The sequence below is a fragment of the Pholcus phalangioides genome, unplaced genomic scaffold (genome assembly GCF_987345545.1).
Source record: "Pholcus phalangioides strain wild (caught in Gottingen) unplaced genomic scaffold, Ppha-v1.0 ptg000012l_1, whole genome shotgun sequence".
Lineage (NCBI taxonomy): Eukaryota > Metazoa > Arthropoda > Arachnida > Araneae > Pholcidae > Pholcus > Pholcus phalangioides.
In genome coordinates this window covers 24,308,930-24,332,844 of record NW_028301605.1, presented here as the reverse complement: position 1 = coordinate 24,332,844, position 23,915 = coordinate 24,308,930, and the positions used below count along the sequence as shown (strand labels likewise).

At 37.8% G+C, this 23,915-nt stretch overlaps 1 protein-coding gene and 1 long non-coding RNA gene across 5 annotated transcripts in view; one reads left to right on the top strand and one right to left on the bottom strand.

The window, feature by feature from the left end:
• LOC149079895 (uncharacterized) overlaps positions 1–11,002 on the bottom strand; it is a 226,263-nt gene extending 215,261 nt beyond the window's left edge. For both annotated transcript variants that reach the window (XR_016193702.1, XR_016193703.1), the window contains exon 1: positions 10,885–11,002. This is a non-coding gene — a long non-coding RNA (uncharacterized LOC149079895). The remainder of the gene's footprint in view (positions 1–10,884) is intronic.
• LOC149079894 (potassium/sodium hyperpolarization-activated cyclic nucleotide-gated channel 3-like) overlaps positions 1–23,915 on the top strand; it is a 400,253-nt gene that overhangs the window by 331,430 nt on the left and 44,908 nt on the right. The window lies entirely within an intron of this gene.

Below are 23,915 nucleotides of genomic sequence, written 5' to 3'. Positions count from 1 at the left end.
TGTGTATGTTAACATTTAGGCTAGAAACTTAGGGATATAAACTAAAATCTTCCACTAGCACAAACATCCCTTCACAACTATACTCAACCATACTTTTCATTCAGGGTGATTAATATTTTGAAAAAAAAATTGCGATCCAAGTTCGGGTATCCGAGAGAGATGTTTTATTCTCCGTCTTCAACTCAAACAGAAAATAGACTTTCTGTTCCGTGTATTGTGCCGAGGCACACTTTGAGAAAAAAAAAACCCGTTATTTTAACTGTGGTTTAATTGAGAGAGAGATGACAGTGTTGTGTCTAAATTTAAAGTTATTCCCAATCAAACGTGTAGCAGTTAGTTGTCTGTTTCAATGAGTATCGTCTGTATAAAAGCATACGTGGTATCTTCGAATGCGTCCGGAAATAGTTTTTACGTCGTTTTAGACAGTAGTTTCCCAAACTTTTTGTGTAAACCTACTTCAGGAATTTTTTTCTCTCATTGCCCCCCTACTCAAGCCAACACATAAGATCCTATGTTAAATCAATAGCTTTTATCGCCCCGCTAGACCATTCAATCGCCCACCAGGGGGCGATATTGCCAATTTTGTGGAAACACTGCTGTAGACTGTGCAAACACGTCAGCGGCCGCCGCTTCCAACAACTCTTGTAATAGTTAATCAAATAAATCTTTTTGCTGTTATGATTGTACTTTTTGTCTTTCCATCGGGGCGTCAAATCTGCATGCACTTTTGGCGATTTTCACCCTCACAACGTGGTTTGCGACACCATGTTCCATTGCAATTTTTGTTCCTCTTGATGCCTACTAACAACCCTCTGAGTTTGTCGATCCATTAACAGGACACCCTGTATATATAGCACCACGTGAGTTTTTTCATCAACTAACAAGAATAATTATTTGCTGTTTTAAAGGGGCGAGTTTATTTTACATGTTATATTTTCGATTAATTCCTGCATCTCTTGTTTATTGTTCACATTTTATTTATATTAAAAGTGTGTTTGGACGGGGTGATTGAATTTTCTCAGTTGATTTTGTTTGATGCACTTGCAACGGCAAAAACGTAGGGGAGAACAAGCACTTTTGATTAAGGCTCAGGTTTAAGTGCTTTAAGAAACGTTTTTGATATTTCAGCCATTCTCTGTGGTGTTTACCCCGGTAAAGAACCCGAAGATGGCTTTGTTTCTTCAAATCATTTTTCCACTTTGTTCCGACTGAATATTTTAAATTACTTTCGTATTTCGTTTTTGCACTAAGCTATTTGCTTTCGAATTTCATCTTCGCGTTGCTTTTTTTAGCACGCTATATATTCAGGCTGCCTTAGGCGCTAATATTGGTATGTTATTATGGATTTTTTTGTATGCTTTTTTGTTTAAAAAAAATTCTTTAATCGGATTTAAAGTATTTGTGCCTATATATATATTATATAAAATTGATTTTCTCTCTCTGTGTGTGTGTGTGCGCGCGCAAGTTTTGCATATACACCAAACGGAACCCGACTTGAACGATAGGATACTTTAAAAGTTCGCCAGAACACGGCAAATGCCCGGGCGTAAAAATGTCGGGTAACAATGGTTTTTGGCCCTCAACAATCACTTTCGGAACGTTTACTTTGGTTAGCGTGGTTCCCTAGCAATGCGTTTCAGACGAAAAGACAAACGTTTCAGACAAACCATTGTGCCTTTACAATGGTTTGTCTCTTCTCTAATCCTGTTAGCATATGTACACTGCTCAAAACAAATAGGGGAGCAAGCAAAAAAGTGAAGAAAACCGTGCGAGACAGCCACGTATTGGCATGCAATGGATAGTACACGCGTATCAATGCGCAATACAGAAAAAAGACGTAAAAAAAATTTGGAATTAAGCTTTAATTCTTTGAAAATATGGAAAAAACATGAAAAGATGATTTAGGGCAACAATTTGGTTACATGTAAACGATAAAAAAAAGTACTATTTAGACATGATGCCTGAGTTTTAATAGGGCGTGTGGTCTCCTCGAACAGCTAAGACTGCTGCACACCTGTTTGCCATGGATGGAGATGAGGTTATCGATCAGACTTTGGGGAATACTGTTCCACTCCTCAAGAAGTGCAATCTGCAAGTCTCGGACAGTAACAGGCGGCCTTGGTCGCGCAGCAATGCGTCGTCCGAGACATGCTCGATTGGATTCAGGTCAGGAGAGCACGCTGGCCATTCCATACGCTGTATTGTTTAAGCTTCAAGCATGTTCTCCACCAGACGAGCTCTTTGCGGTCGGGCATTATCATCCTGGAAAACAAAGGAATCTCCAATGGCTCCAGCGTAAGGGATGACATGAGGTCGCAGTATCTCGTCTGCATAACTTCGGGCCATTCCGAATGATATGCAGGTTCGTACGTCCGCCTATGCTTATTCCACCCCATACCATCCAACCAGCTCGTCTGTATTGTGACCTTTCACGAACGAATGCGGGGTTATTTCGAGTGCCCCTGTCCCTCCATACCAGAACACGTCGGGTGTCACACTCCAGCCTGAATCGGGACTCGTCTGTAAGTAGCACTTGGCTCCAATCATGTTGCTCCCAATCTCGATGTTCAGCAGCCCATCTTCTTCGGGCCTCACGGTGGCGTGGGGTCAACGGAATGCAGACCATTGGCCTACGTGCAAGCCCTCCCTCATGAAGAGCGCTCCCTCATGAAGCCGATTACGTACTGTTTGGCTGGACACCCTTCGTCCTGTTGCGAAGAGCAACCGTCTTTGCAGCTGCGTAGCATTCTGTGTTTTGTTTCGACGGGCTGTTAACCGTACATACCGGTCATCAGTTGCTGTAGTGGCGCGTGGCCGACCTTGCCCTGGTCGACGTCTAACATTTCCTGTTTCTTGGAATCGATTCCACAGCCTTGCAACAACACTTCTGGTGACTCCAACAGCGTCCGCGACACTACGTTGTGTTTGCCTGGATTCCAGTCTGCCTATAACACGCCATGCCATGGATTCCGATAAATCACGTTGTTGAGACATCTTCAAGTCACCTTGTCCCAAAAAAAAATACTGCGCAGTCGAATTTCACAGTTACGGCAGTAAAACAGACGTTTCAGCAACATCCCGATTTCTGCCCTTATCTCCTTTTTCTGGTTTTTGACGTCATGAACTTTGATTTGCATATGAAGTTTTCTTCTTCCGTTTCCTGCTAGGCTTTAAATTATGGATGATTCATTTTATGTTACTTATCGGTATACATCTTTGCGTAATTTTGTTTAAACCATGTGCTCCCCTAATTGTTTTGAACAGTGTATATGTATAATAGTTTATGCCTTTATAATGGTTGGCCACATTTTCAGTACTCTCAGTAATGAGGCTTTTTGAATATACGTCATAATCATCATCAGCATAGCTTTGAGGGTCAGGAAAAGGGTAATCCTCATAGAAACCAGTGTTAAAATTGCCGATTTTACTGTAGAAATGCGAAAATTTGACGGGGTTTTCGCCACACACCAATAATTTTAAAAAATGTTATTGAATTCTAAATTTTTGAAATATTGAGTTCGCTTAGAGATATACGAAGCCCAGGAGATTAAATATGAAGTGATTGGCCAGACCTACTTTTGAGTTGAGATCCATGCAATAACATTGATTTCAACTTTTTAGTTATATTTTCTTAAATATGAAAATTAATGTCTCCTTATTGTTTAACTGCATAAATTCACATATAGTTTAGATTGTTTTAAAATTAATTATGGGCTCATAAATTATATCGAAGAAATTCCAGTTTTAATATTTTTTGAAGCAGAAACAGGCAGATGAATAACTAGAACTTCAGAGGGGGAGGGGAATTGAAATACTTGGCACCCCTTGAAAAAGAAAAAAATATATATATTCATTTCTATGTTTCTTTAAATCTAGATTTGTTTATTTCATGAGTCGAGTTTTTCACAGGATTTGAAGAGATATCTCTTTTATATTTGCCTAAACCTAAATGGATAGTTTCAGTGGTTGAGTTATCAATATTGAGCCATTTTTCAATTCCTGGTTGAGTTGAAGAATAGAGTCCAGAATCTTAAGAAGCACTCTGTGAAATGAGGATACTTCTGTATTGACGTTCTTCCTTCCTTTATATAGGATGACGAATATTTGAAAATAACACTGCCAATGGAAAGCCTTTTGTGCGCATCTCGAATGCCTCGAATTTTAAATTTCAATACGGCTGTCGTAAACTTTCCCAAACTATGTAAGAAACTCCACTAAGCTGTTATATTCAAGCACTTTAGTGCACCGTAAAACTGAGATGAGCTCAGCTTTGGTAGTCATCTGTTATTTACCGCCCGTAAAAACCGGAAGTCCTCCACGGATTAGAGTTTATCATTTTCGATATATTCCATGATTTTACTCGGGATAAGCCCACTGTCTTCTAACTATGATTGGCAATGTAAATATTTGAAAACGTCCAACAACTAAAAGCTTGAAAATATGAGCAAAATGCTTTTATGGCAGCTGTCCCACCATTCTTTTACGACCCAATCCCACACAACCACACTTTTCATTCAGAGCAAACACCGATTTGAAAAATAAAAGTACTACGTGAGTTCCTTCTACATTTGAGAAAGGGACTATTCTATGTATGCCGAGGCATATTCTGGAAAGAAAATTGTTTGCCTCTTCCAGGAATCGAACGCTGGTCCTCTTGCAAACTGGATAAGTGAGCCAACCAATACACCAGAAACGTCTATTTCTTTGACCTTCTTATGTCTCTTCATTTACCTTATAACGTTCATTAATTGCGTGATGCGCCGAGTAAAGTCATTGCAGTCTCCCTAAAAAATGAGAGCCGTTCTCGAAAAAGTCTTTCCTCAGAGAGCAGGCAGACCTACAACACGATACAGGCATAACATGAAAATTCCAGTATTTCCATCTTTACTGCAGAAAATGGAAGACATGACGCATCATGAACATGAAACGCGTAACTGGACAGTATAATTACGTTAAGGCCGCACATACACTAAGAACAGACATTCCGGCCTGTGCCGATTCGCTAGATATTCCGTAGAGGAATGTGTACAAGGTGCATGTACGGTTAAGAAGTAGTAGCCTCCCTAAACAGTACTGATCGCTCCAGGTGGCAACAGTACAAAGATAGGTGTTTCCCTTCAGCCTATGAAACATTCGATTATTTCTATTAATTTTTTAAACGTGTCTAGGACTTTCACCCAACCTGTATCCTTTGATGTGAAATCGGTTGTTGACCGACGAGTAGCATGAAAATTAACACTAGGATATATAGTAACCCACCGACATAAATTTTATCCGCCACAATGTTATGTTTGCCGCAGAACTTCAGCAATTTTTTATGTGTCGAATATGAATAAGTTAATTTCAATTTAACGGGTGGGAGGATGGTTTGTGGAAGATAGCATGGTCTAAATAGGCTTCATCATAAAACACGAAAGAAAAACAAATAGTCTGAGACTACTGCTGCCAAATAACCTATGGTCGTCTTTTGCTCGCTTTCATACTGCATATCAGTTCGAAACCAACAGCTGACAATATTTAAAAAGTCAAGGTATATAGTTTTGTTTCTATTCGATAGACGGGAGCATATGAAGAACCAAAAATGACCCAGACTCTGCCCCATGAGGGATTTAAACTCTTACCCCGAGGGGTTGGGCCACGCTGTAGAGAGCTGAGTGCGCTGTGCCGGAAGGCTTAGATGCAAGCCTCCCGGTCCCTATAACTGAGGCTCCAGGCCGTGAGGCCTGGGCAACCTACCTCCATTGTCCAGAGCAACTTGCAGTCCCCTCAACCCGGGGCATGCCCGGGATGGGCCTCCACAAACAACCACCGCAGGCGCCCCGGTCCCGCATCCGGTCCCACCCCCAGCAAACCGCATCCGCCATTCCCCAGGATGCTTTATTTCTCAATATCAAACTCATTTACATATTTTACATTCAGTATTACATATTTTACTTTCAATCAGATTTGTTACTGCTGGCGGGCGCGACGATTGCCTCTGTTGGGCGCGGTTTTGATTCAGATTATGATTCTGCCACGCGACACATGCCATTGCGGGCATGTACATAATATCTGGTCTTGTCAATACCAAAAAAAAAAGGCTTTCTAAGGGGACGGTATATCTCGTCAATGCCGCTTAAAGAGTTAAAAAAATCGGATTATATGACTTTACTCGATAGTATAAAAATGACATTTATTGTTTGCCAACTTACTTTTCTATTATTGTTAAGAATGCACAGCGATAGAGCAATGTCTCATCCACATGTGGTGTTTTCCCTCCAAAACGCAAGGTTCAAAAATCGTTCTGGTTGGCCTTGTCAAGAAATAGGGGACTCCTGTGTTCCTTCCATCCATTCTGCAGGTGATTATTGAAGCTTCACGAAAAGCTCACAAGTAAAAATCGAATGTTTAGGAGTTGCTTAGAATCCAGCTGAAAATATACAGTGCCTTTATTTGCAACTGATGTTGCTTGAGAGCAACACGGTCTAATTGATTAAGGGTTAACGCTATCAAATGACCATCGATCATATAAATAATCGTGACAAGTTTTATGTCTGAAACAACCAGAAACATTCACAATTACTTTTTGAGAATAAAATCTTACTTTGGATCCAAACACCGAGGGGAATTTTATATATATTTTTCCCAAAAAAGGACAGTAAGAAACGAAAGCGCGTTCGTGTGAAGTTCAGGGGGAAAAAAAATATTTCTCCGTTCTTTTTCTCTCCCTAAAGGGATAAATAATAGAAAAATTCAATTTTTCCTCTTCTCGGGCGTATGTTTTTTTCCCCAAAATCAACCTTTTTTTTTCGCTGGAATAATGTATTTTCAGTCACAGCAGCAGCAGCGGGGGGGGGCTGAAGCAAAACTTGCTTTCGTGTAAGATTTTTCCCGAGAAAAAAAAAAACTGCTGCTTCTCAACTGGTTTCTGTAGTTGAATTCGACGGAAAATTGAATTTTAATCCATTTTGTGAATTAGATGCTTACCTCGTTTCGGTTCAACATCCCCTTTTTATCATCATATTACGTTGGATCACTTTTTTTTCCCCTTTTTTGGTTATTGTAAGGAAACGGGAAATGGTATTGGATAAGATTTGAAGTGTCTGAAGTATTATTTTCCATCTATTGGCCGAAAAAGCATTCGATGGCTAAAAACGCGAGAAAATGAACAATTTCTGAAAAATTTTTTGATAGTAAAAATCTTATTTCGCTGCCCTTTATCCAAACGCCTTTTTTTTCGACCTAAACTTCTTTTTTCGTATAGTTTCTGATTCTTATTCTTTGAATTCCATCTCTTTTTTCACCTTCACTTCGAATTCTATTAGTTTTCAACAAGGGTGTGCAAATATTAAGTGTTTATTAACTGATCATTGATGCAATGAAATTTATAATTGAAGGAGGTAATGATTTTTTTCGCAATACATTCCTTTTTTTTTACACTCTTCATTCCTTCTTATTTTCCGACATAATATTTTTCGATTTTCCTCATTCGTTCTCTTGTTCTTTTTCTCTTTTATTCTTTCGTCCCTTCTCTCCCGTCACATTGCCTTTCATTTCCATCTCGCTCTCCCTCACTCTTTCTGTTTGGTTCTCATTTCAATCGCTCAATCTCTCTCTTTCCACACACGCACATTCATCTTTTTTATCTGTTTTTCTTCCGTTTCTATCTCGCTCTGTGCTACGCTCTTTCTATACCGCTCTTCCCTCAATCGTTCTATTCGGGCTTTCTGCGTCTTATGTCGATGTTCTTCTTTAACTCTTTCCAAACTACGCTATCTCGCTATACTTCTCACTTTTCATTTGGTAGAACAGCGGTTCTCAACCTTTTTTTTGTCTCGAGGAGCCCTTTTTAGTGTGTAATTTCTATGGAAGGGACTCTTTTTTGATTTATTTATAAGATCTACTGATTTGTTTTGTTGTCCTGGAGCGGCCGAAGAGCCCCTAGAAAGTGCATACGGAACACCGGTTGAGAACTGCTGTGAGAGTCTGAACTTGAGAAATTCCAATTCATTCTTCCTACTTGTTCTTCACACTTTTTGCTTCCTCTCCCCCAACCATTTTTTAATCTCGTTCTTTCTTCTTGTTTCGCTCTTCCTCAATGTGTTTATCTTCCTCTCCCTCTAGTTTTCTATCTGTTTCTTTCCACCTTTTTCTTTCTTTTCACCCTCAACTATACTGTCTTACTCGCCTCCACCACCTTGATCCATCATCTTGTTAAAGGCATACGAACTCCATCCAGGTACTTAATCCATGAGAAACACAGGAGAAGATGAAACTTTAAAGAATGAAAATACATTTTTTGCTCGATAAAGCATTAATAAATCTAGAAAAAGCATCCAAGTCAAATAAAACTGTTTTTTACTGAAATTAAGGAGCACCATCATTTTTTTTTTCTATCAGCATTGAGAATACAATCATGCTGCATACAAACGTGTTTTTTTAAACGCATAAATTCTAGTCAAATGAGTATCTCCAAATTCACCAGCAACTTCGCATCGAATCGATTCAGACTTTAAGGAATCGTTGATTCTAGCGTCCAACGTTTTAAATCTCAACTCTACACAACTCTGTATTTCAAAGTTCTCGCCTTGCCTCAAAGTAAATGTGAACTCTTTCATCGTAAGTCCATACGAAACTTAAATAAAACTGTTGTTGATCGATCAAGTTTGACTTTATTTGACCACCCCACTCAGAGATCTTTAGTTCTAAGAATTGTTTCTAGTCTCAAGCTCAAAGGAAATCGGTAAATAGAAAGTATTATACTCGCTAGCTATATCGAAATCAATATGTTTTCCTACTTTGTCATTAACATCATCTACTACACTGGAAAAAGTTCGCAATGAAAATATCGGAAGAAATGAAGCGATAAATTGCAAGTGAACACATCTTTGTGACGTTGTTCGGGATTTGGAACGAGAGCGTGATTGGAACGAGAGCTTTTTTCAATAAGTAGACATCAGATAGAGAGAGAGATGTTTTCTCAGCACCTGAGATGATCTTTAGGAAGAAAAGTTTATTATCTCCACCCTGAATCGAACTCTTGTCTTCTTGCAATCCGGGAAAGCACACGGACTATTATACCACATACACACAAATATTTCTTCCCTTTATGCAACATGCACAGTAGTGTGATGCGCTGAATAGAAACATAGAAGTCCTCCTTGACTCCTCCTTACTAGAGTACCAGGGTTCGATTACCCGCAAAGTTCATATCACGTCAATATCCACAAAGTATCTTTCTTTGATGTGCTGTAGTCTGAGAAAATAGCATATCTCCCCCCCCCCCCCGTCTACTACTACTACTTTACTTCACTGTCGTTCGTGTTGGGTCGGAACCTTTCGTTCTAGAGAAAGTCATATTATATTTCTATCTTCGTCTTGGACAGAGGGGAATTCCGCAAGAGCGTATTGAGGAACCATCTACCTCCAGATCAACCGTGACCCCCACGCTGACCCCCTAGAAGAACCATCTACCGGTGGTTGCCTCAGGTTCAGTAGGGCAAAGAAATTATCACGGGTAAGTCCTTCCCGTGATCGAATCCGATGACCGGACGGTAGCGTTCATGGTGATACACGAGCATGTTACCACTCGTGAATGAGAGAGAGAGAGAGAGAGAGAGAGTTGAGATGCCAACTCATGCCAAAACTCTCTCTTTTCTCTCGTTTTCTCTCTCTCTTCTCTTTTTCCCTTCTCTTCTCTCTCTCTCCACTAGTAAGACCTAGACGTTTCTGAGTCAAGGGAGTTTACCATATCTCTACTTAGCGTATCGTACCACTGTGTGTGTTATAATAAGGGAGATATATAGTTTTGTCTCTGTGGTATATCGGCTGGTGCACTTGCCGGGATTACAGGGTTCGATTCATCGCAGAAATACCAGACTTTTATTCCCAAAGTTTACCTGAGCATTAACAGCCACAAAGTATCTTTTTTCTATGTGTTGTGAGCTGAGAAAATAACATCTCTGTACTAGTGACAAAAAACTTCTTACTTTCCAAAGTTCATCTGAACATTAATATCCAAAGCATCATATACAATTCTTTCTTAGACGTCAAAGGTCCTGAATTACTCACGAGCAAGTATCGAATCGTGGAACAGAACACACACCTATTTGAACCTTCGGCTGCGGGAATAGTCCGAAAAGTGCTTCTCTGATTGCGGGAGCGAGCATAAAAAAATTTCCTTTTTCCAGTTTTCTTTTGTGAAAGATAGAAGGCTTTCAAACTCAGACGTTGAAAGTCCAATACAATCGAAAAAAGGGGGTGATGCTAACGCGAAATCCGAGATCGAAAACAAAATCATGTACACGCCAGTGATTGGAAGTCACACACTCTACCGTGTGCACCCATCCTATACAGTACGAGCATAGGGGCCGTTTAAGTACTGTATTACGTCATCATCGATGGGGGGGGGGGAGGGGTTTCCGATTTGCTGACTTTTGATGACAAGTGGGAGCGGGGGGGGGGTTTGGATGATGCTTACGTCATCAACCACCCTTTATGAAAATATGAGTTAGGATTCAGAGGGGCAGAGCTGATGACGAAATTTTGCTGACGAGGGGGGGGGGTAAAAAATGGCTAAAAATTCGCTTACGTAATACTTGAACGGCCCCATACCTGTCAGAGAAAGAGAAATTGATCATTTAAAAACAATAAAATATGTTATGCGTACGCCATCTATACATCATTTAAAGAATTTAATCTTTAAAAAAACATTTCTAATCATCACAGGATGATTGAGTTAGCTCTACTTCACACGCTCAGCTCATAATCTGTAGATAACGAGGGCGATCTAAGGAATCAATGAAAACAACATGAAGCAAACAATCCTATATGATAGCAGTGATGAGAGGAACTCGTCATAACACGATAAGAAGGCATGATAGAGAGAAACAGAGAAAGTCTTACAAAATCCTCTTGTTGATAATTCACTTTCAGAAGAATTTCATCGCTATCTTCCAGCTGAAGAGACACCCGGCAATTAACGACGACGACGCCGGCCGCCCCGAATCGGTCGTCGCACATGAAATCGTTTCTCGAAATGTTAACAAATTCCAGAGAACCAGCTGTTTCATCACACAGGAGTCGCATAAGTACACAAAAGCCGTGCGCGCTATATACCCACTCACCTCCCTTACAGATTGAGAAATCTCCAGAATGCTGCACCGCGAAGAGTTGTGCGCTAACCTTCGGGCCATTAGAAATTTTGTGTGTGTAAAGAGCTTTCTCCCCCGCATATATATCGGGCGTTCATTAAAGGAACTCAGGTGAATTCCCACGTTTCAAGTTTCCTTCTAATGGCTTCCAGGGCGCGAGAGAATTTGTTTCTGTTCTGCATCCGCACACACTTCTCCATGTCTCTTCACTCTGCAAGATATAAGTTAGTTTGCACCGAGAGAGAGCTTTTCTTCGAGAGGGAACGGGAAATTATAATTATTATTTTGAGCCATCCCCGCCCCCTGTTTTGCAGATATTTTATGCCCTGTTCTCGTGTAATACATACACACACACTTACCGTGAAATTCAACCGTGTTTCGGTGAAGTTTACTCGACTCTCGTTCGGAGGGAAATGCTTGGTGCTTACTTTTGTGAGGGGGAAGAGTATTCTTCATGCGAACTTATGCTGGGAATTTAATGACTGTATGTATGCGGTTGTATTTTTAAGTCAATTGCCTGGAAACACGCCCGGAGATCTGAATGCTTAGTTATTTGTAGAAATATATAGTTGAGGAATCATAAATATTTTATCGCGTTCATGGTTCAAGTAGACAACATCACGAATGCAAAACCGCTGCCACTACAAAAGGTTCAAATAAATACAAACTGAGTAACCAAATATGAGTTCCTGAAAGTACCAATGTAATTACCATTAGAAGAAAACTAGGGACACAATACTACAAATATTTCTTGCTGGTTTGTGCGAAGTTCCGAGCATTAACGTCTCGTCTTCTTCGTCTTGCTTTCTCAACTTAGAGAAATTGATCAGTCAATGGCAAAATGGTTGCTTAAATACAACCATCGGTGATTTTTTTTTTAATCTATATAATAATATTATAATTATAACATGTCTAATCTTTATAAAAGCTGTTGTCTGAAACATATGTGATTATAACCCCCTTTAGACCTGCTGGAAGGACTTTTAGGTCCCTTGGGGTCGCAAAGTGTTTGTATTCATGTGTTTTTATGTTTGTACCTATGTGTATGTTTGTATTTGTATGTATGTCTGTGTTTTTGTGATTTGTTTATTTTAAAAAAAATTGTTTGTGTGCGTGCATGTGCACGACTCACACACCATCACCAATTTTTGCATATATACCAAACAGAGCCCGGATTGAATGATAGGCTACTTTAAAAGTTTCTTAGAGCAGGGCAAATGCCCGAAATGGGCAAAATACGGTCGGAAAACAATGGTTCCTGATCCTCAACAATCGCTTTCGGAATGTTTACTTTGGTTACCGTGGTTCCCTGGCAATACGTTTTAGACACGCATATGCCTTTACAATGGTTTGTCACTTCTTTAATGCTGACAGAATTATGTATAATAGTTTATTCCTTTATAATGGTTTGTCACATTTCCAATCCTCCCGGTAATTGAAGGAAACCGGGTAATATAGCTAGTAGTATTATTATATAAAACCCTCTTCAGTTATGAATAAAGTTGAACGTTTGACAATTATATTACACAAAAATAAACAATGGTGAAAGTTTACAAAAACAATTTCCTGAGCATTTACACTATATTATATGCGTGCCTTTTAATATGCGTACAGTAATCAATTCAGAGAACAAGTGTATTTACATACAATATGAGTATAGTGATTCACATATTGTTACAATTTGCAGAAGTAATAACATCTTTTACTAAAGATATAAAATATTTCTTATTAATATCTCATATAAGCTTATTATAAATACTGTTACGAAAAATCTCTTTTTTAATGAATACTTTTTAATCCTCCCTGATAATATTACGTAGAACAATGAAAAAACCTGGAATTCGTTTTTAACGAAATTTCATTATAACGAAGTGATTTCTCCGGTCTCTTAGAGTTCGTTATAACGGGATTCGACTGTATTATAGGTCACTAAAAAAAAATACGTATTAATATTTTGAATACCGATAGAGATGAAGAAGGATTTCGAAAATCCATCAAGCTATTAGAGTGTTAGTGACGTCATACAAACAATACATGATCAAGTACAGCGCAGACAAAAAAATAGAAATGAACTAGAGTTTCCAGAACAGAAAGAATCTGGATGAAAGAAAGGAAAAGAAAGTGAAAAGAAGTTTTCTTTTTATAGGGTATCGCCAAGAAGGGCAAGAGGAGATGTGTATCCATCTGTTATTTTTGGTAGTTAGCTGTGGCGTAATAATTGCATTCTGCCGCTATTTTTTTCTTTGTTATGTGTTATTGGGTGAGATGAATGTACTCAAATTTTTCAATAATTTTTTGAGCATGACACCTTGGGACCCTTTTCCTTGTGAGTAATCAAAACATTGGGTAAATAACAAACAGGATTAGTGTGTATGTATCCAGAAAAAATTTGAATTAAGAATTTTCATCATTTCTAGCATTATTTTTCCATTTATTCTCAATCTTCATCGATTCTGGAATTATTTTTTCCCCATTTATTCCGAATTTTCATTAATTTTGGAATATTTTTTTTCACTTCTAGATTCATCAGTTCTGGAAATGTTATTTTTTCATTTATTCTGATGTTTCATGAATTCTGGAATTATTATTATTTTTCATTTATTCTGGAATTATTATTATTTTTCATTTATTCTGAATTCATCATATTTGGAATTTCTCTTCCCCATTTATTCCCAAATCCCATTCACCGTGAAATTATTTCTTTCACATATTCTCAAGTTCCATGGATGCTGGAATTATCTCCTTCAACTATTTTTCATATTTTTCAACTCATGGATGCCAAATTTTCATTAGTTTTCAGACAACTTCTTTCATTAGGTCTTAATTTTAACTGGTTTTGGAATCATTTCTCTTCTCATTTATTCTGCTTCGAATTTTCATTCTTTTTTTGGATTTGCATTTAATTATGTCCATATATTTTGCATAGACAAATTTCCAGCATCCTTGTATGTTTTTCATAATGCATGAGTTTTTCTATGCCGATTCTCCGTATATACGAAATTGGGGCTAAGGGGTCCCAGAAATTATCAAACCGCTTCTGGCCCTCTCTTCTGCTATTTTTGCACCGGGCCTCGCGTCTGGTAAGGGCAGCCTAATTCGGTTAATATACTGGAATGAGCTTCACGTTGAATTATTTGCACGACTTTTTGTCAATTCTTCACTGTTTTCAGAAGACATGAGGATTTCCGATTTCATCGTATAAGACAGGGTTTTCAATCATGGCCCCTCGGGGCTAAGTGTAGCCCTCCAAGCTTTTTTCGTGACCCGCCGAGCATTTTTAGAAAAGATAGCTACTTTGCATGGAAAAATGATTAAATTACAAAAAAAAAAACTCGTTCATGAGCTCTGGTTGGGTCTGTACTGCTGTATTTAGAAATGTGAGATACTTTCCAGATTCAATAATAATGTTGTGTATTTGATACATACGGGCCGGCATAACAAATTGATGGGACCAGGAGCCGGAACAGTTTTTGAGGCCTATGAATTTATATAGGTTGCATTATTTCGACAGGACAAATTCGGTATCCAAAAGGTATACAAAAATGCAGAATTTATAGAAATGATAAAAACACATTAATGAAAGAAATAATTTCAGAATTATTGCGAAAAATAATTTCATAATTGATCAGAATCTATAATGAAAAGGCTGTTACAGAAGTACTGAAGAAAATAATTACAGACCCAGTGATACAAACAATTTCAAAACTCTTAAAAGTAATTTCGAAATTGTTAAGAGAAATTTTCGGAAGTAAGAGCAATTTTAGACATGTTAATAACATATTTCTCAGAAATGTTGAGAGTAGTTTTCAGAATTGTTAAATTGTTAAGAGTGATTTGTTAGAGTAATTGTCAAGATTATTGTCGACAGTAATAATAATTCATGAAAAAAATTAAGAAATTTTGTAAAAAATGATTTCTTAATTAATGTAAATTTAAAACTTAAGGAAGAAATAATTTTCAGAATTATCGGGTGAATTTCAGATTTAATGAAATAAATAATAAAAAGGATTGATTAATTTAATAATTAAATTTATTTAATGATAATTAATTAACTAATTAACCAAACGAAGTTATTTGAAAAAATAAATAAATTTAACGAAAGAAACAGATTCAGAGGAAATGAAAGTGTCCAATAATTTGGGGAACCCTGCGTTATAAGTTGGAACATCGCGGTGGCCCGCGGGCTTCGTGGAAAGTTTAATTTAGCCAGAATGTCTCAAAGGTTGAAGTGCCCTGGTATAAGAGATTGAGGAATTTGGATATGTTTATCGATTAATGTAATCGATAAGAAGTTTTTTTATCGTTTAAGTAATCCGCCTAAAAATGAAGCTTTTCAGTCTTATGTGTGATTACATGGGTATATAATTACACGGGTGTTTAGCTCCGTTACTGCCGTTTTGCCTGGACGTTGGAAGTAGTGTTAAAAGAGTTAATAGTCCCTCGGGACTTGACGTTGTGCCAAGTTGGAACATGTTTAAAAACAACGATTAGAGGTTTCGTTTCTAATTACACCAAATCCGTGAGTTTAACGTGTGTAATACGTACTTCCTAAAGTTTTCCGAATACTTCGTTGAACGGCGAAAGGTTTTAAAAGCGAGTCTTTTTAAGATATCATTACCAATTCATAAATGTTGGTTACTGTCAAAACTATGCATATTACTACTACTAAACCACACATTCACCTCGTCCATATTCCACTTATAACAAATTGGTACGTGTTGGAATGTGCGTGTACGTGTTGTGAACATAACGTGAGGTCTGTTTCTGTGTAATGCTTGTTGTGCGCAATGCCACCATCTGTCACTAATTTTTCTAACTATGACTGAAGTGGGATGATTGAAGAATTGTATCGTTGTAGGCTTGTTGCTCTCTGTTGCCGGACTTTTTAATGAGATCGGCCCGGAACTGCGCCAAGAAGTTGGGAACCACGGAAAACCAAATTCAGCCGACCACCACTGGCTCGAACCCGGGTCCCCGCGATGTGAATCCGTCACTATGATCAATCGACCACCACAGCGTCACTGCTACATTACAGTAAATTCGATTCGTAAACATTTCTCTGAGGAATTTCTAACGAATTGGCATACGTCGGAAATGATTATGTAAGCGGATACGCGTGGGCCTAAAAGACGGCGAAACACGTAACTGCAAAGCTAATGTTCCACATTACATTGTTAAGTGACCCGCGCGCGCTGTACGTTTTCAAATCAACGAAGTGGCCCGCACTCTCCTAAAGGTTGAGCACCTTCTTTTGTATGTACGCTGTACTTTTTTTTTTCTTATCTAACGGCGTTAGAGGATACCCAAAAAGCCGGAAAAATCTCTGACGTCATTAACGAAAGCTGATATGAAATGCGAAGGGTTATTGGAGAAAGAATTAGGCTAAAGGCAATGCAAAAAAAAAAAAAAGGCAAAGAATTGATAAAAACGGGAAAATACATCATCATATAAGTATTTCTTTTTTTTTCGTTCAGTATGAAATCAATTTCATTTCTGCTCCCGATCGTTTTTAATGGAAGAAAGAAGCCCCACAGTATTGCCCACGCATTAAACAAGTTTCCCCCGGAAATCGAAATTCCGGGAAATCGTTCCGGACGATGATGATAATAGTTGTAAAAAAAAAAAGTGTAAATAATGAAAATATTTATTTTTTTCGTTGCTATACGATGTACAGTTAAATAACCGTACGTTTCGTATTTATTTGTGGAAATCTCGGAATATTGTTTCCAAAAAAAGAGTAGATATTTAGTTTCCGTGATAGGGATATTTTTAGCTTCATTGGTTTGGGATCAATATACCAGAATGTCAGAAATCCCCTTTATCAAGATACTACTACTACCCTTTTAAGGTAGCCTTTCGTTTTAGCTGGGTCTCATTTGGTATATATGTAAAATTTGGCGACGATCGATCTAAAATTTTAGATTTGTATAGAGCAGTGGTTCTCAACCGGGGGCCATATGGCCCCCTAATGGTACTGGGATACTTCAAGGGGGCCACGGAAGAAAATGGGGAAAGGGGCCATGGCAGATGGTTTGGTGGGCTGCAGAGAGCTGAGAAGAAATGTGTGAAGAAATAAAGCTTTTATATTAGTGACTTATGCACTTGCAGAATCCAACAAAACCACCCATAAAACCGGAGCCGTCTTAGGGCATGGAACCACCCGGGCCTAATACAAATACAAATACAAATACAACGCCACAACAGGCAAAATGCCCAACGAGGTGGCTGATAAAAAGATGCCCATAAAAATATGGATGTCATATGTTTCAAAAATACAGCAACCCAATTAAAAATGCAATTAACACAAATTACAAACAATATATACACATGATAAAATATTATACAATGCCCATAAAGAATACTTATGGTTGTCTTATTCTAAGAATGGATAGCTTCTCGATTTACCCCAACATGTTTATCGTATTTCTTTTTAAACGTGTCAATTGTGTTACAATTTACTACCTCCGGGGGTAAGCTATTCCATTTATTAACAACCCCATTAGAGAAAAATTCCCTGCGACACCATAACCTTGCATTGTCCCTCACCAATCGATACTGGTGTCCCCTTGTAAAAGCAGTCGATTGGCGGTGTACTAAAAGTTCATGGTCCATCCTATCCATCCCATTGAAAATTTTGAACACTTCGATCATATCTCCTCGACACCTGCGTTCATCCAATGTAAACATATTCAAAAAATGAAGTCTTTCTTCATAACTCAAGCCCTGTGTGCCAATAAGGACACGCGTAGCTCTTCTCTGCACCCCTTCAACCAAGTCTATGTCCCTCTGTAGGTATGGTCTCCAAAACCTTACAGCATACTCCAGTCCAGGACGAACTAAGCCTCGAAAAAGCGGAAGAATGACTTAAAATGTCATAACTTAAAATGTCTTAAAAAGGAGAACGCGAAGAGACCTTTTTGAAAATGAGACCAAGCATTCTATTCGATTTTTTGACAACCGCTGAACAATGTTCAGAAAACTTAAGTCGCTCGTCAATGAGAATTCCCAAATCGGTGACTCTAGTTGCATCCGGTATAGTGACACCATTCAACTCGTAAGAGAACCGTGGGTTGTTCGAACCAAAATGAGCGACCATGCACTTATCTACGCTAAACGTCATGCTCCATTCATTTGCCCATGCTGCAATCTTGTTTAAGTTGGTCTGGAGCAACTCCCTATCGCTTTCATTTCCGATTACCCCCATTAGCTTCACATCATCTGCGAATTTGCTAGTAATTCCATCGATACCCTGATCGAGTTTATCGATAAAAAGTGAAAAAAGTATGGGGCCAAGGACACTTCCCTGAGGAACTCCACTTGTGACGTCTGTCCAACCAGAGAATTCCCCGTTCACCATAACTCGTTGCGACCTATCTCTTAACCACGATTCTATCCAATTCAGCAAGTTGCCCCCTATTCCAATCCCGTGTAAACGCTTCAAGAGTTTGCCATGTTGGACCCGATCGAATGCCTTCTGGAAATCAAGGTAAACAACGTCGACATTTTTGCTCTTACCCAAAGCCTTAGTCACGTAATCATAGAAGCAAAGGAGGTTAGTAAACACCTACATTTTGCAGCAGGTTCCCTAGGATGGGTTTTTCGCAGGCCCCCGGCTACATTTTTCACAGACCCCTTCTCTATATTAAATTTATAGTGTGAAAAACAAAAAATGATAACCATATCAGGCTACTGGCTGCAGCTCTGTCAGTCCCACTCTTATGAGGGGTCATGCCCGGCGGTCTCATATCCATAAGTGACCCCACCTCATGATATTTTTATAGTACAATAAATTTTGAAAATAAGTAGGAAATATGTAGGCTGTTTATTTCCAGCTAAGTATGGGACTACCACATAGCGTCATTTTGCCTAGGGCGCCCATGATGTTGAAACGGCCCTGAATAGAACTCCAACTACCGGGGAGCTTAGTAAATTCTAGGCGAGTGATCTGGAGGCCAATCTTATGTTCAAAATTTTTGTTCAGTATAATTCAATGAAAAAATCAATTCAATACATATAAAGGATCTTGCTTCTAAATGAGGGTCGAAAACTCTGTGTAGGGCAGGGGAGCCACGAGAAAAAAATCTGGTTCAAAGGGGGCGACGGCCAAAAAAAAGGTTAAGAAACACTGGTATAGAGGACACACCACACTATTGACCACTCGACCACCACAGTGGCTGAATCTAGATACTGCAGTATCACATGTTGACTCACAGGTTTTGGACAGAAATTTTGGCCCGCAATGTCTGAAAAATTGAAGACGCCTGACTTATAGATCCTGAATACTGCTTTTGATATACAGGGTGGGCAAAAAGACCGTAAAAACATTAAAAATGAATAAAAACCGGAAAAATATAACCGAAATAAAAAACGGTTTGCAGAGTTGCTCACGGGAGTTTCTTTGACTGGAAAAACCCTCAAAAACAGCCGATAGGTGGCACTGACATACACATGTTAAAAATGAGATACGTAAATAACGAACAGAATGCCTCCAAATCATTTATTACAGCAGTATGTGTTCCACATGACCACCAGCATCACCACAGCAGGGAATAACACATTTTCGGCGAGTCACAAATCCACCAACGGCAGAGTGCAGCAAGTCCACATACACGGTTTAAAACGGTGAACTGATTGTAGATTGGGAACGCAAGTTTTTATAACCGTCTCATTTGAATAGTTCGACCGAAGTCGCTCGTATCAGCGCCACCTATCGGCTGTTTTTTATGTTTCTTACGTCAGTCAAAAAAATCACGTGACATAGCGATGCTGACCCTGTAAACCGTTTTTTATATCGGTTATTTTTCCGGTTTTTATTCATTTTTAAAATTTCTACTGCAGTATCTAGAATCAGCCACTGTGGTGGTCGAGTGGTCAATAGTGACGGACTCGCGTCGCGAGGTCCCGGGTTCGAACCCCACCGTCGCCATAGTGGTGGCCGGCTGAAGTTTTGGGTGGTTCCCAAGTTCGAGGCGCGAATGCGAGCCGATCTCCCCGTTAAAAAGTCTCGCCACAGAGAGCAACAGATCTACAAACAGTACAATGTAAATCAATCATAATACATCACTCACTTCACTACTGAAATACAGATGGCAGCACCGAAAAATCAAGCACACCACTATATACGCATTCAGACTGTTAGGTGCACACACACTTACACTTCCGGCACAATTCACTAGGTAGTAAATCGTCCATAGCTGTCGATAGACCTGAGTTGTGCTCGGTTTGAAAGAAAAGAAAGTATCTAGAATCAGACAGTTTTTTTCAGAAAGTCGTCTCAAAGGGTGGGGCCCAAACGGCTCCCACTATATTATTTGTGAATTTTATTGATTCTGAAATTATTACTTTTTCATTAAATATCAGTTATTATAAATTCTAGTTCTACAGTAATTGATAATACATCAGTGCTTTCCAAAGTGGCCAATATCGCCACCTGGTGGGCGATGGAATCGTTCAGGGAAGGTGATAGAGAAGCTACCGGTATAACATAGGATCGTATGGGTTCGCATGAATCGGGGGCGACGCGGCGTGAGAAACAAATTTCGATGGGGTCGATGGAACAAAATGTTTGGGAAACTTTGATATACATATTTAACAAGTTGCCATCCAGTCGCAGAATGCGAATGCTTTCTCCATTTCTTCAGGATATTCTGATAGTTTTGAAAAGAAATATTTGGAATACAATATCAAAGAATATTTATAAAAAATGGAGAAACGCTGAATTTAGTTTCTTTTCCCGTTTTATTTTGGTAGGAAAAAAATCCTCCATCAACGTCTGTAGAGTACTTATACTCATGCGAGTGTCACTAATCGCCTTTCCATGTGCGGAAAAAAGTAAACTGGAAAAAAGAAAGCATTCAGCTAGTATTATGTGAGAAGATTACAGACATACAAGAAGTGATTTTTTCCGCCAAAATGAGGAAAAAAAGGAGGAATTGTTGCAATTTTTTTTTTTAGTGTCTCGTCGTCTTTTAAGAAAAAAGGAATCATTTTTCGTAAAAAAATGTGGAAAATCGGGAAAATTTTCTCTTTTTTTTTGGAAAATTCAAATAACGGGGAAAGTTTTTTTTTCTCATAAAATCTTTCGATTCAAAACAAATGTTTTTTTTTTTTGTTTTAGAAAAAAAAAATCTTTTGAAAAATTGTTTTTTCTCCAAAAACAATAAAATAATAACATTGAAGTTGAGATTTTAATTTACACGATCTTCTATAAGAATTTGTTGATATTTAATCACGGTCTAATTAAAAAATTTTTAAATTAAATTAATCAGAAGAACTAATATATTTTTTTTATTCTTCTTGGAATTCATTTTTAATGGAAAAATTCTTTTCTTAATATAATACGATGAGGAAAAAAAAATCCATTAAAATAATATTTTAACGCTTTAAGCTTTTCACATTGATTTTTTGGTGACATTTTCCCATTTGAGTTGTGGATACTTTTAAAATTAATCTCTCTAAATATTTTCTTTATTTTGATAATTTCAGAGATTTGCTTTGATGCTCAAAGCTATCGGCAACTTAGAATTGGCTAATCACAACTGAGGCTCTTTCGCAACCAGAAGAAAACTTTTATAACCGTTAATTTGTCTGATGTGACAATTTACAGATTCACATTTTTCAAAATAAAATTCCTGATTTATTTTTGATGTATCGATTGCATGACCATATGTCCCTCAGTACGGGACTTAGTAGTTTTCGTTTTTTTTGTTTCTTTGACAAATTTTAAAATTATTTCATTCATTGAATTCGAAATTATTTATTTCATTGAATTCGAAATTATTTATTTCATTGAATTCGAAATTATTTCTTCCACAAATTGTGGAAATATTTTTGTCACAAGTTCTGAAATAATTTCTCTTAATATATGCCACGACGTTATTTTTTTTTCTCAATAATTCTGAGATTATTTCCGTCATCCATTCTGAAACTATTTGTTCCCCGAATTCTAAAATTATTTATTTTCCAAAAATTCTAAAATTATTTTTTCTCCAACTTTTGAAACTAATTCTCACTAATTAAATTCATTCTGTCACTAACTCGGAAATTATTTTTGTCACTATTTTAATTCGTTCTGCCACTATATATATATAATTCGGAAATTTCTCACCAAACATGTTGCCAGATCTCAGTGAAAGTGCCAAACATATATTACTTATAAATATGTTTGGTACTGTAAATCTTCTAAAATGTATTTTATTAGGAAAAAATGAACTTGGCTTTTTCCTAAAAAAGAAATGAATTTACTCCGCCTAAACGAATAATATCCTCCGTCACCAAAATTTTTCCCATAAAGACAATGTTAAAGTTGCCCGCTTAATATATTAAAATTTTCCCCGCTTTATCGAATATTCCGCTTCACACGTCAACTGTTAATACGTCAATCACTGTTTTTATTGAATGAAAAAAATTGGAATTTATGGAAAATATGTTGCAGAGTTAAAATAAATACATTTCAGAGTAATAGCATCCGAGTATTCAAACCGTACGTTTAAGTATTTCATTTTCATTCTCAGTTGAGTCAATGGAGGGCGCTAATTTTCCTAATGAAAAGTAAAAATTTTAGGTATTGCGGTTATTATAATTAAATATAGTTTTCATTTCAATTCCTGATCTATTCGGGAGGCTTTATTAATACTGATCTATTAATCTTTTATCAGTTTCCAATATACAAACTACACTACCGTTGCACAATGACAATTGAATCGTTCCCGCATAATCGGATATTGTGTGCTGGAATTGTTGATATCCGATTGAGCGGGGCCGACTGTACCTCCATTCCTGATTCTAATAAATATTAGAAATTAAAGCGAGCTTCGTTGAATAAATGGGACATTTTGATAAGCAAAAAGTTGGGAAATACGGAAGTGTTTTGTATAGTGGTCATGTCAATGAGCAAGTCGAAGCGTCAAAAACCTGCAATAAATCTTTTTCTTTCCCTAAAGAAATGCATAAGCGTTAGGTATAATAGGTATAATTGGAACAACATCCGAACATTAACTAGATGGGATCGGATCTAATCCTAAGAATTTCTTGGGTAAACGTCAGGGGAACAGAAACAACAGCGACGAAAAATTTGTGGCTATACAGTTGAATCCCGTTTAGACGAATACTGTTACAGCGAAAAAAAAATCTCGTTTTAAACGAATACTTTTCTAATCTCCTAAACAAGTTTTCATAGAAACAATGCAAAAACCTGGAATTAATGCCTTCGTTGTAACAAAATTCCGTTATAGTAATTTCTCCGGTCTCTTGGAGTTCGTTATAACTGGATTCGACTGTATCCGAAGGGGTTTCATTTCAACAACGTTGTAAGCGAAGTTCATCGCATTATTCGTCATGGGAATCAGTCCGAACCAACAACTATTGACGTCATAGCCAAGGTATTGTTGCAACTGAGTTGGCCTTACACAGATATAAGCTTTTGTTATATTTCAACTCGTCTCCATCATCGAGTGCAATTTATCAATAGCTGTTCTATATCCGTTAATACAAATCGTTAATGTAAATCGTTTACAAGTAGTAGTATATTAATGGGATTATATCTGCTGAAACATTATGGAAGGAGTTCCAGGATCCCCACGCATAACAAATCACATTTACTTGCATTGCATTATATTCAGAGTATATGCAGGATTCATATACCCTGTATTGCATATGCGTATGATGCATAACATCCTTTTGATTCCTTTTCCCAACGGTTCTATTCACTACCCAAAGCGGAATTTCATGTACAAACAGTTCCATCGTAAATCAAGAACAAGAGGAAAGTAAGAAAATATATAA